Source organism: Triticum dicoccoides, chromosome 3A (genome assembly GCF_002162155.2).
Source record: "Triticum dicoccoides isolate Atlit2015 ecotype Zavitan chromosome 3A, WEW_v2.0, whole genome shotgun sequence".
Classification (NCBI taxonomy): domain Eukaryota; kingdom Viridiplantae; phylum Streptophyta; class Magnoliopsida; order Poales; family Poaceae; genus Triticum; species Triticum dicoccoides.
The window spans coordinates 47,489,684-47,502,655 of record NC_041384.1 but is presented as its reverse complement, the minus strand read 5'-3'; positions in this window follow the sequence as shown (position 1 = coordinate 47,502,655).

Genomic DNA, 12,972 nt, shown 5'->3' with positions numbered 1-12,972 from the left:
CCCAAAGGGCGGGAAGCGAAGGCCATTGGTCCCGGTTGGTGGCACCAACCGGGACTAAAGGGGGGCAATGGTCACGGCTGGTGCCACCAACCGGGACCAATGCCACCTTTAGTCCCAGTTGGTGCCACCAACCGGGACTAATACCCTTGTGGTGCCCCGCGCCCAAAAGTTTAGTCCCACATCGCTAGTTGACAGCGCCCAACACCAGTTTATAAGCTCTGCTGCCTCCTCCCTCTCGAACTCCTCTGAACTGCAGGCCTATGGGCCTAATTTGACACTGCTTTGCCTGTGGGCCTATTGGGCCTTCTGCGGGCCTAAATCCTGGCCCATGTATGGTTTCTAGTCGTATTCAGGCCGTGGAGGCCCAATAGGTGGAATTTTTTTGGTTTTTTCTTTTTTATTTCTACATTTTTTTGGTTTTTTATTTTTTTTATTTCTACTTAAAACTAAATACTTACAGTTTTTTAGTGATTTCTTTTTGCTTTTAGGTCACAAAAATTATAAACTTTCTGTTAGTGCGATTAGTTTTAAATTTTAAATAGTTTAAATTTGAATTTTTAGAAATTTGTGTGAATCACTAGTTTATGAATAACTTTACTATAAAATTAGAATTTTTTTCTATTTATTTTTTATTTCTACTTACAACTAAATACTTACAGTTTTTTAGTGATTTCTTTTTGCTTTTAGGTCACAAAAATTATAAACTTTCTGTTAGTGCCATTAGTTTTAAATTTTAAATAGTTTAAATTTGAATTTTTAAAAATTTGTGTGACTCACTAGTTTATGAATAACTTTACTACAAATTAGAATTTTTTTTCTTCTTTGTTATTTATTTTTTATTTATACTTACAATTAAATACTTATAGTTTGATTTTAGGTCACACAAATTATATTCTTTTTGCTATTGAGGAATATTATAGTTTTATTTTAGTTGATCATAACATAATATTTTAATTGATTGTTTTTATTTTCATAAAAGTTTTGTAGTTCATTCTGTTTGCTATTAATTCATTCCTTGAGCTAAATGACTCTGAAATTGGAAAGCATTTCAAAATGAACTCTGAAAAGGTTGAGAGTTGGCATGGTATCATCATTTCACCCACATAGCATGTTCCAAAAAGTAGAGAGGGTTATGACAAAAACTTGATGCACTTCGTGTACAAAATGGACAATCACTTTCGAAGTATCAAAGTTTCGAACCATAAGACATGAAAGCATTTCAAATGAACTCTGAAAAAGTTGAAAGTTGGGATGGTATCATAATTTCACCCACATAGCATTTTCTTATTGCGGGAGAAAGTCTTCACTTTTTCATCGCTTGTGTCATTTTCTTATTGCGCCGTAACCATGGATAACCTTCATTGTTTATCAGGATGCTTGGGTCAGCCTTGACATTGAAGGGAGGAATTTCATGAAACTTTTCAGAATCTTCAGACATGTCTGTCTTGCCGTCCACTCCCAGGATGTCCCTTTTTCCTGAAAGAACTATGTGGTGCTTTGGCTCATCGTATGATGTATTCGCTTCCTTATCTTTTCTTTTTCTCGGTTTGGTAGACATGTCCTTCACATAGATAACCTGTGCCACATCATTGGCTAGGACGAACGGTTCGTCAGTGTACCCAAGATTTTTCAGATCCACTGTTGTCATTCCGTACTGTGGGTCTACCTGTACCCCGCCGCCTAACAGATTGACCCATTTGCACTTAAACAAAGGGACCTTAAAATCAGGTCCGTAGTCAAGTTCCCATATGTCCACTATGTAACCATAATATGTGTCCTTTCCGCTCTCGGTTGCTGCATCAAAGCGGACACCGCTGTTTTGGTTGGTGCTCTTTTGATCTTGGGCGATCGTGTAAAATGTGTTCCCATTTATCTCGTATCCTCTGTAAGTCAATACAGTCAAAGATGGTCCCCTGGACAACAAGTACAACTCATCACAAACAGTGTTGTCACCTCTGAGACATGTTTCCAACCAACTGCTGAAAGTCCTGATGTGTTCACATGTAATCCAGTCGTCGCACTGCTCCGGGTGTTTGGAGCGCAGACTGTTCTTGTGTTCATCGACATACGGGGTCACCAAGGTAGAGTTCTGTAGAACTGTGTAGTGTGCTTGAGACCAAGAATATCCGTCCCTGCATATTATTGAGTCTCTTCCCAGAGTGCCTTTTCCAGTCAGTCTCCCCTCATACCGCGATTTAGGGAGACCTATCTTGTTAAGGCCAGGAATGAAGTCAACACAAAACCCGATAGCATCCTCTGTTTGATGGCCCATGGAGATGCTTCCTTCTGGCCTAGCGCAGTTACGGACATATTTCTTTAGGACTCCCATGAACCTCTCAAAGGGGAACATATTGTGTAGAAATACGGGCCCCGGGATGACAATCTCGTCGACTAGATGAACTAGGACGTGCGTCATGATATTGAAGAAGGATGGTGGGAACACCAGCTCGAAACTGACAAGACATTGCGCCACATCACTCCTTAGCCTTGGTACAATTTCTGGATCGATCACCTTCTGAGAGATTGCATTGAGGAATGCACATAGCTTCATAATGGCTAATCGAACGTTTTCCGGTAGAAGCCCCCTCAATGCAACCGGAAGCAGTTGTGTCATAATCACGTGGCAGTCATGAGACTTTAGGTTCTAAAACTTTTTCTCTGGCATATTTATTATTCCCTTTATATTAGACGAGAAGCCAGTCGTGACCTTCATACTGAGCAGGCATTCAAAGAAGATTTCTTTCTCTTCTTTCGTAAGAGCGTAGCTGGCAGGACCTTTATACTGCTTCGGAGGCATGCCGTATTTTTCGTGCAAACGTTGCAGGTCCTCTCATGCCTTAGGTGTATCTTTTGTCTTCCCATACACGCCCAAGAAGCCTAGCAGGTTCACGCAAAGGTTCTTCGTCACGTGCATCACGTCGATTGAGGAGCGGACCTCTTGGTCTTTCCAGTAGGGTAGGTCCCAAAATATAGATTTCTTCTTCCACATGGGTGCGTGTCCCTCAGCGTCATTCGGAAGAGCTAGTCCACCAGGACCCTTTCCAAAGATTACGTAGTGTAAATCATTGACCATGGCAAGAACGTGATCACCGGTGCGCATGGCGGGCTTCTTCCGGTGATCTGCCTCACCTTTGAAATGCTTGCCTTTCTTTCGACATTGATGGTTGGTCGGAAAAATCGAGGATGGCCCAGGTACACATTCTTCCTGCATTTGTCTAGGTATATACTTTCAGTGTCATCTAAACAGTGCATACATGCATGGTATCCTTTGTTTGTCTGTCCTGAAAGGTTACTGAGAGCGAGCCAATCGTTGATGGTCACGAATAGCAACGCCTTAAGGTTAAATTCCTCCTGTCTGTGCTCATCCCAGTACGTACACCGTTTCCATTCCACAGCTATAAAAGTTCTTCAACTAATGGCCTTAGGTACACATCAATTTTGTTGCCGGGTTGCTTAGGGCCTTGGATGAGAACTAGCATCATACTGAACTTCCGCTTCATGCACATCCAAGGAGGAAGGTTATACATATATAGAGTCACGGGCTAGGTACTGTGATTGCTGCTCTGCTCCCCGAAAGGATTAATGCCATCCGCTCTTAAAGCAAACCATACATTCCTTGGGTCCTTTGCAAACTCATCCCAGTACGTTCTCTCGATTTTTCTCCACTGCGACCCGTCAGCGGGAGCTCTCAACTTCCCATCTTTCTTTTGGTTCTAACTGTGCCATCGCATCAACTTGGCATGCTCTTCGTTTCTGAACAGACGTTTCAACCGTGGTATTATAGGAGCATACCACATCACCTTCGCAGGAACCCTCTTCCTGAGGGGCTCGCCGTCAACATCACCAGGGTCATCTCGTCTGATCTTATACCGCAACGCACCGCATACCGGGCATGAGTTCAGATCCTTGTCTGCACCGCGGTAGAGGATGCAGTCATTAGGGCATGCATGTAGCTTCTCCACCTCCAATCCTAGAGGGCATACGACCTTCTTTGCTGCGTATGTACTGTCGGGCAATTCGTTATCCTTTGGAAGCTTCTTCTTCAATATTTTCAGTAGCTTCTCAAATCCTTTGTCAGCCACAGCATTCTCTGCCTTCCACTGCAGCAATTCCAGTACGGTACCGAGCTTTGTGTTGCCATCTTCGCAATTGGGGTATAACCCTTTTTTGTGATCCTCTAACATGCGATCGAACTTCAGCTTCTCCTTTTGACTAATGCATTGCGTCCTTGCATCGACAATGACCCGGCGGAGATCATCATCATCGGGCACATCGTCTGGTTCCTCTTGATCTTCAGCAGCTTCACCCGTGGCAGCATCATTGGGCACGTCATCTGGTTCCTCTTGATCTTCGCCAGCTCCCGCCGTTGCAGCATCACCGTATTCAGGGGGCACATAGTTGTCATCGTACTCTTCTTCTTCACCGTCTTCCATCATAACCCCTATTTCTCCGTGCCTCGTCCAAACATTATAGTGTGGCATGAAACCCTTGTAAAGCAGGTGGGAGTGAAGGATTTTTCGGTTAGAGTAAGACCTCGTATTCCCACATTCAGTGCATGGACAACACATAAAACCATTCTACTTGTTTGCCTCAGCCGCATCGAGAAACTCATGCACGCCCTTAATGTACTCGCGGGTGTGTCTGTCACCGTACATCCATTGTTGGTTCATTTGCGTGCATTATATATAATTAAGTGTCCAAATTAATAGAAGTTCATCATCACATTAAAACCGAAGTGCATACATAGTTCTCATCTAACAACATATAGCTCTCCAGAGCATCTAATTAATTAAACCATACATTGAAACTATGTAAAACATTTCAATGCGAAAACAAATGCGATCATAATCGCAACCAAGGTAACAATTGATCCAATGGCATAATGATACCAAGCCTCGGTATGAATGGCATATTTTCTAATCTTTCTAATCTTCAAGCGCATTGCATCCATCTTGATCTTGTGATCATCGACGACATCCGCAACATGCAACTCCAATATCATCTTCTCCTCCTCAATTTTTTCTATTTTTTCCTTCAACAAATTGTTTTCTTCTTCAACTAAATTTAACCTCTCGACAATAGGGTCGGTTGGCATTTCCGATTCACATACATCCTAGATAAATTAAATCTATGTCACGTTGGTCGGCATAATTTTCATAAACAATAAATGAACCAATAGTTATAAAGATAATATACATACCAAATCCTAATCATAGACAGGACGAGGGCCGACGGGGGCGGATACCAAAACCATCGCACTATATAAGATGCAATAATAAATGTAAGAAAATGATACAAGTATCTATCTAAACATAAAAGTAAGAATATTTTTCCTTTCAGAAAGAAGATAAGAACAAGAGGCTCACCATGGTGGTGTCGGTGATGAGATCGGCGCGGGTGATCAACGGCGGTGAAGACGGGGACGGAGCGTGATGGACCGCTAAATCTAGACAAATGTCGAGGAAAATGGAGCTTGGAGGTCGAGCTTCGAGAGGAGAAAGCTTAAGTAGTGAGGCTCGGGCATTCCATCGAACACCTCATGTGCATAGGAGGTGAGCTAGAGCACCACAAAGCCCTCTCCCCCTCGGCCAGAAAAAACAGAGCACTGTGCTCTGCTCGCGGGCGAGGGGTATATATAGGCAATTCATTGGTCCCGGTTTGTGACATGAGCCGGGACTAAAGGGGAGCCTTTGGTCCCGGTTCAAGCCACCAACTGGGACCAATGGTGGTGGGCCACGAGGGAGGCACTTTGGTCCCGGTTCATCCCACCAACCGGGACCAAAAGGTCCAGATGAACCGGGACCAAAGGCCACATGGCCCGGCCGGCCCCCTGGGCTCACGAACCGGGACCAATGCCCACATTGGTCCCGGTTCTAGACTGAACCGGGACTAATGGGCTGATGCGGCCTGGACCATAGCCCTGTTTTCTACTAGTGACATCACATAAGCCTTGCAAGCATTACAACTAATATGTTAGTTGTGAGATGATGTATTACGGAACGAGTAAAGAGACTTGCCGGTAACGAGATTGATCTAGGTATTGGATACCGACGATCGAATCTCGGGCAAGTAACATACCGATGACAAAGGGAACAACGTATGTTGTTATGTGGTCTGACTAATAAAGATCTTCGTAGAATATGTAGGAGCCAATATGGGCATCCAGGTCCCTCTATTGGTTATTGACCGGAGACGTGTCTCGGTCATGTCTACATTGTTCTCGAACCCGTAGGGTCCGCACGCTTAAGGTTACGATGACAATTATATTATGAGTTTATGCATTTTGATGTACCGAAGGTTGTTCGGAGTCCCGGATGTGATCACGGACATGACGAGGAGTCTTGAAATGGTTGAGACATAAAGATTGATATATTAGAAGCCTATATTTGGACATCGGAAATGTTCCGGGTGAAATCGGGATTTTACCAGAGTACCGGGAGGTTACCGGAACCCCCCAGGAGCCATATGGGCCTTAATGGGCTTTAGTGGAAAGGAGAAAGGGGCAGCCCAAGGTGGCCGCGTGCCTCCCCCCTCCCCTAGTCCTATTAGGACTAGGAGAGGTGGCCGGCCCCCCTCTCCCTCTTTCCCCCTCGGGGAATCCTAGTCCAACTAGGATTGGGGGGGAGTCCTACTCCCGGAAGGAGTAGGACTCTTCCTGCGCCCTCCTCCTGGCCGGCTCCCCCCTCCCCCTTGGCTCCTTTATATACTGAGGCAGAGGCACCCCAAAAACACACAAGTTGATCCATGTGATCTATTCCTTAGCCGTGTGCGGTGCCCTCAGCCACCATATTCCTCGATAATACTGTAGTGGAGTTTAGGCGAAGCCCTGCTGCTGTAGTACATCAAGATCGTCACCACGCCGTCGTGCTGACGGAACTCTTCCCCGACACTTTGCTGGATCGGAGTCTGGGGATCGTCATCGAGCTGAACGTGTGCTCGAACTCGGAGGTGCCGTAGTTTCGGTGCTTGATCGGTTGGATCGTGAAGACGTACGACTACTTCCTCTACGTTGTGTCAACGCTTCCGCAGTCGGTCTGCGTGGGTACATAGACAACACTCTCCCCTCTCGTTGCTATGCATCACATGATCTTGCGTGTGTGTAGGAATTTTTTTGAAATTACTACGAAACCCAACAAGAGGTCATATGCATTCTCAGAAGATTTTGAAGATAAATCAGTTTAGAAGACATTGACCTCATCGTGCGAAGACATTCACTCATAGATAAGAAGTTGGTTCTAGATTTGTACTAATCCACAGATCAGTACAAGTGAGGAATCTAACTACTTTGTGAAGCACAAGTGAATATACTAGGCATGTTATGAGATGCAGTATGAGAGAGATCTAGCTTGTGTGAACAGAAACTGCTTGTGGTAGAAAGTGACAGATCAATAGGATCAACTGTGCTGTGAAAAGGGAGTTTTATTTACCACACTGAGAACTGCTAGACGGAGTGGGAGATGAGGCCGAGAAGTTCACTCTTCCGTGCCCTAACTTGGCGACGGAGGAGACCTACGGCGATGGCGGAGAGGACGATGTCTGCGATTGGCGTGAAGACGGCGTCGGAGAGGTTGCGGCAGCGAAGCGCTTCGTCGCCGGCGTCGTCCAGAGCTAGTGGTGGCGCTAGGGTTCGTGCGAGGGTGCAACAAGAGATAATTACCGCTGTGAGTGTGCATTTATAGGCACAGGGGCGGCACTGTGCTATTACACAGGTGCCCCTGGCGACTCGCATCTGAGAAACACGTGGCCAGTATGCGGAATTTTGGGGTTTGTTCCACGTCCCACGCACGCCTGGATTGTCGGGTGGTCGTTCCTACTTCTCCGGATTTCATGTGGTGGAATGAGCATTGAAAACGGACTTAATGGTTGTCTCTATATCTTCTGCTGTCAAGGACGCAGAGAAGACATTCGAAAGTTTCAATAGAATGCATATGACTTGGAGAGATAGAGTTTGAGATAGAAAGCTTAGAGAAGTTGGGGTCCGATCACATTCACTTAGTTCAAAAGATTCAACACGAAGACATAGCTATAAGTGAATGCTGTAGAGGACAGAACACTAGCATATATATATATATATAATCAACATAGTGAAGATAATCATGAAAATATGTTGAGTTCGAAGCCAAACCAAATGTGAAGACATTGCAAGGTAACGCCATGAGTGAAACACTTCAAAATAGAACGTTTGGTGGTGGCGTTACCCACCGTATAGGAAGTATTAGACCTAGACACGGCGCACAGTTATCGTGGCACTCCGAAGACAAATTCCACATTAATGTATTCACACTTAGAATGTATGTCTTCATTGATTGAAGATATACTTCACTTCGCGTGTTGCACATCTAAGTCATCAGTATGCATAAGGGTTAGGATGTGTGCCTGATCACAGGACATTTGAGGATTCCAGGATATGTTGCTCACACCGTAACTTGCAAAACCTCTTCTCATCCAAGGGCTTGGTGAAGATATCTGCTAATTGCTCTTCAGTGTTGACGTGTATGATATCAATGTCTTCCTTCACAACATGATCTCTGAGAAAGTGATGACGAATTTTAATGTGCTTTGTCTTCGAGTGCTGAACTGGGTTGTTGGCAATCTTGATGGCGCTTTCGTTGTCGCAGTAAAGTGGCACTTGCTTCAGATGAATGCCATAGTCCTTGAGTGTTTGCTTCATCCATAGAAGCTGAGCGCAGCAAGATCCAACAACAACGTATTCAGATTCAGCAGTGGAGAGAGATACACAGTTCTGCTTCTTTGAAGACCAACATACAAATGATCGTCCCAGAAAGTGACATGTGCCTGATGTAGACTTGCGATCAACTTTGTCACCAGCATAATCAGCATCCGAGAATCCAACCAGATCAAACTCTGAGCCCTTTGGATACCATAATCCTAGAGTTGGGGTGTGAGCCAAATATCGAAGAATTCGCTTCACAGCTAAGTGATGCGACTCCTTTGGTGCCGCTTGAAATCCAGCACACATGCAAACACTAAGCATAATATCTGGCCTAGATGCACATAGATAAAGTAAAGAACCAATCATGGAGCGGTATACCTTTTGATCGAACTCTTTACCATTGTCGTCAGGACCCAGATGATGTTTGGTTGGCATTGGTGTTGTGAAGCCTTTGCAGTCTTGCATACCGAACTTCTTCAGGCAATCTTTGAGATACTTTTCTTGAGATATGAAGATGCCATTGCGTTGTTGTCATATTTGAAGACCAAGGAAGAACTTCAGCTCCCCCATCATGGACATCTGATATTGCTCTTGCATCATATATCCAAACTCTTCACTGTACTTCTGATTGGTGCAGCCGAAGATAATGTCATCCACATATATTTGGCACACAAACAGTTCACCATCATATGTCTTCGTGAAAAGAGTGGGATCTAGGGTACCAGGTATGAAGCCTTTTGTCGGGGGACTAATCCACGAGCACCTATGGGACCGGCGGACCGAGTCCCTTTCGGTTCGGCGGGGGCGAGGGTCGCACGAAGAGCGGATCGAGGCAAAGCACACGAGCAGTTTACCCAGGTTCGGGCCGCACGGATGCGTAAAACCCTACTCCTGCTTTGTGGTTTGTATTGAGTTCTTGCTCGGGAGCGCGCAGTGCTATAGTACACCCCAGCAGCTAACGAGACCGAGCGTGAGTGTTCTCTTCCTCTCTCCCATGTTGCGCATGGGCCTCCTTTTATATGCTCAAGGGGTCACCGACAGGTGGCAACGTAGACAAGGGTAAAAATGGAAAAGGTGTTGCGGTTGGTACAGCTACCTGCTATAGTGTATCATACCTAACCCTGACGGCAGGGGACAAGGGCATTAAATGCCCATCTGCGTCGCCTAAATAGTGCAAAAGGGACCGTCAGGGACGCCAGCGCTCGCCATGATGGCAATCTTGTCAGTGCCGCTTGCCACCGCGTACCGCTGGCTGCACAGCCTCCCTCCACGTACGCCTGGAAGGGTCCCAGAGCGACACGTTGGTGGATGTGCTGGAGCGCGGGCACAAAGTGGTGGCTTGCCGCGGCAAGCGCCTTGCCGCGGTCATTGTCTTGTCGCGTCCGGGAGCTTGTCGCTCACCGGGCCTTGTCGGGACGCGTGGCATGTCGCGGCAAGTTCCTTGAGGTGCCTTGGTTGGCCTTCCCGGCAAGCTCCTCTTGCCGGGGTCTTGTCTCCTTAAGCGCCTTGCCTTGGTTGGCCTTCCCGGCAAGCTCCTCTTGCCGGGGTCTTGTCTTCTTGGCTTGGATACTTTGTCCTCGAATGGCTTCAAAGGAACCATGGAGGACCTTGGCGGTCACCCGGCAAGCCTTGCCGCGGGATGCTGCGACTGCCCGTGCACAAGTTCGGGATACTAGGGTACCCCTACTCTAGTACACCGACAGGAGCCCCCGGGCCTGGGCCATACACGGGGCCGAGCACTGTTGGGCCAGGCCCAAAGCAGGGCACGGGCACGCGCAGCCTGGGTTACGCCGTATCTCTCCCCGTATCCACCGCGCCCTCCCCGAACGGCACGCGTTGAATTCGGCATCGTGGGAGAGATCTCGGGTGGTTTCTTTATTCGGAAAGGCGGAACGTCCGCCCCCTCCCTCTTTATAAGCAAGGGAAACAGGGGTAGTTCGCCCATTCGCCGGTTGCTACTCCAATCTCGGAAATCTCCGCCGCTCCCTCGTCTTCCCAAAGCTGAAAGAGAGCAGCGCTCCGCCCCCCATCGCCACCAGCACCACCAACGTCGTCGACCTCCTCCACCACTTCCACCATGGCTCCGAGAGCCGACAAAGGGAAGGTTGTGAAGTCGACCGAGGTGCAGCGGCTTGCGGCGCTGCGAAAGGAGCGGGCAATCTTCCCCCCAAGATCGCCGCGAGGGAGCTGAGGGAGAATTACTACCTCTTCTGGTTGACGGAGACGCGAGCGCATCTGCGCACGAAGGTACTTCCAGCCGCCGCTTGGAAAACGGCTCCAAATGGATATCCTTTCTTCGCCTTGTTCTTCTACTGCGGGCTCTGCCCGCCTTTCTCTGAGTTTTTCTGCGATATTATGAACACCTACGGGTTCCGCCTCCTTGACTTCACCCCCAATGCCATTCTGACCATGGCAGTTTTCGCACATCTCTGCGAAAACTTTGTCGGAGTCTATCCCAATGTAGCCCTTTTTCGCCACTTCTTTATGCCTCGAGTAGAGAGAGGAGAGCCTTTATCCGGCGGAATCGCCTGGATCTCGAGGGCCGACAAGAAGGACACTTATCTAGAGGGGGAGTTCCGCGGCAAGTGGGAGGAATGGAGAGCAGACTGGTGCTGGATTGTCGAGGAGAACCCGCAGCCATTTACCGCCCGGCGCCAAGCCCCAGTAGCACGCGGCAGCGATTGGAGTGACGTGGCCCCGGAAGACGATAGGCTGAAGATTGCCGTCACCCGGATCCTACGCCTCAGGCTTGCCGGGCTCACTCTAGGCGCTGTTGGCGCAGATTTTCTTCGCCGCCGCATTGCCCCCCTGCAGGAACGAAGGAGACCCGCCTGGGAATTCAAGAATGCGGCGGATATCATGAGGCTGCGTCCGGGCCTCAACTTCAACTTCACTATTCTAGAGCTTAACGCGATGCTCCAGGAGCTGTTCAAGTATGACCCTCAACATCCCGAAGTGTTCAGGTTGCCGGGGGGGTGTCGTTCCGCTGTGCAACAACTCCGCGCTCGACCGCATCCGTGCAATGATGCCGCTGTGCGATTCGCATGGAATTGTCCAAACTTGGCAAGAGCCTGCAGACGACGTCGTGCAGGAGTTCTTTGACGGCTTGGTAGAAGTGCCGGTCCGCTCCGACGAAAAGAATAGCCTCACCCGCGACACCACCGATGCGGAGATGACACGCATCGCCACTCGGCTGGAAGAGGCGGCGGCAGCCGCAGCCGCGGGCGAATTTGGATTCACCGTGGAGGAGGCAGAGGCAGTAGAGGCGGCAAGCCGTGCTGAGCGACAGGAGGTTGTCGGCGAGAAAGAGCTTGCCGGGCATGGCATCGAGTCGAGCGAGCCCGCCGAGGATACGAGCGGCTCGCTGGAGATCAACTCCTATTCCTCCTCATCTTTAGGCAGCTTGCCGCAAGCAGAGCCTCCATCCCTACCAAGAAGGCGTCTCCGAAAGGCCGGGGACGTAGCGGGGCGGCAGGCGAGTCAACAGTCGCCGCGCCGCGCGACAGACTCCACCGCGGCAAGCATTGTTGCCGCGGGAGCACCTCACGCTGCTGCGGCAACTGGAGCGGGGTCCACCCGGACCACCGCTTCTGCTCCTGCCGCTTCTCATGCCGCGGCGGCAGCCGGAGCGGGGCCGTCTCAGACCACCGCCACTGTTCCTGCCAAGCGGCCAAGGGAAACTACTCCTCCGCCTCCTCGCGCCGGACGTGAGCCAGACTTCGACTTCTCCGCGTTCAGCTCCGACGAGGAAGAAGAAGAGTAAGATTCTCTTGTTGTACTTGTATTTCTTCAATTCTTGTTGTTTTGTCTTGTATCTCATTTGCTTTACTATGAGCTTATTCCTTTTTAGGACTCTGGCCCAGAGAGCAGCCAAGAGGGCCAAGGTCCCGGTGATTATCATCGAGGACGAGCCCACTGCGACAGCAGGGGGTGCGTCCGAGACAACCTTGCCGGACCCGGCAACTGTTCTCCAGAGCAGCCCCCAGCGTAAGTATATGGTCCGCTTTCCACTATTAGGCGCGCATGGATACTCTTCCTTTGCTGACATCTGACTGTTGGTTTGTGTAGGAGCAGAGCAGCCCCACCAGGAGCGCCCGGAGGCCGCCCCCGAAATGCCAAGGGAGAGTCCTCCGGCAAGGGAGAGTTCTCCGGCAAGGGACAGCACCAGCGTCCCCCCGGCGGCGGAGACTACGACTGCCGAACCCAGTACAGGTAATCTTCTCTTCAAAGCTTCCCTTGGGTTCTTCTTCTTTTTGGGTATTTGCTTGACTTTTCTCACTTTTCCGGCCACCAGACCC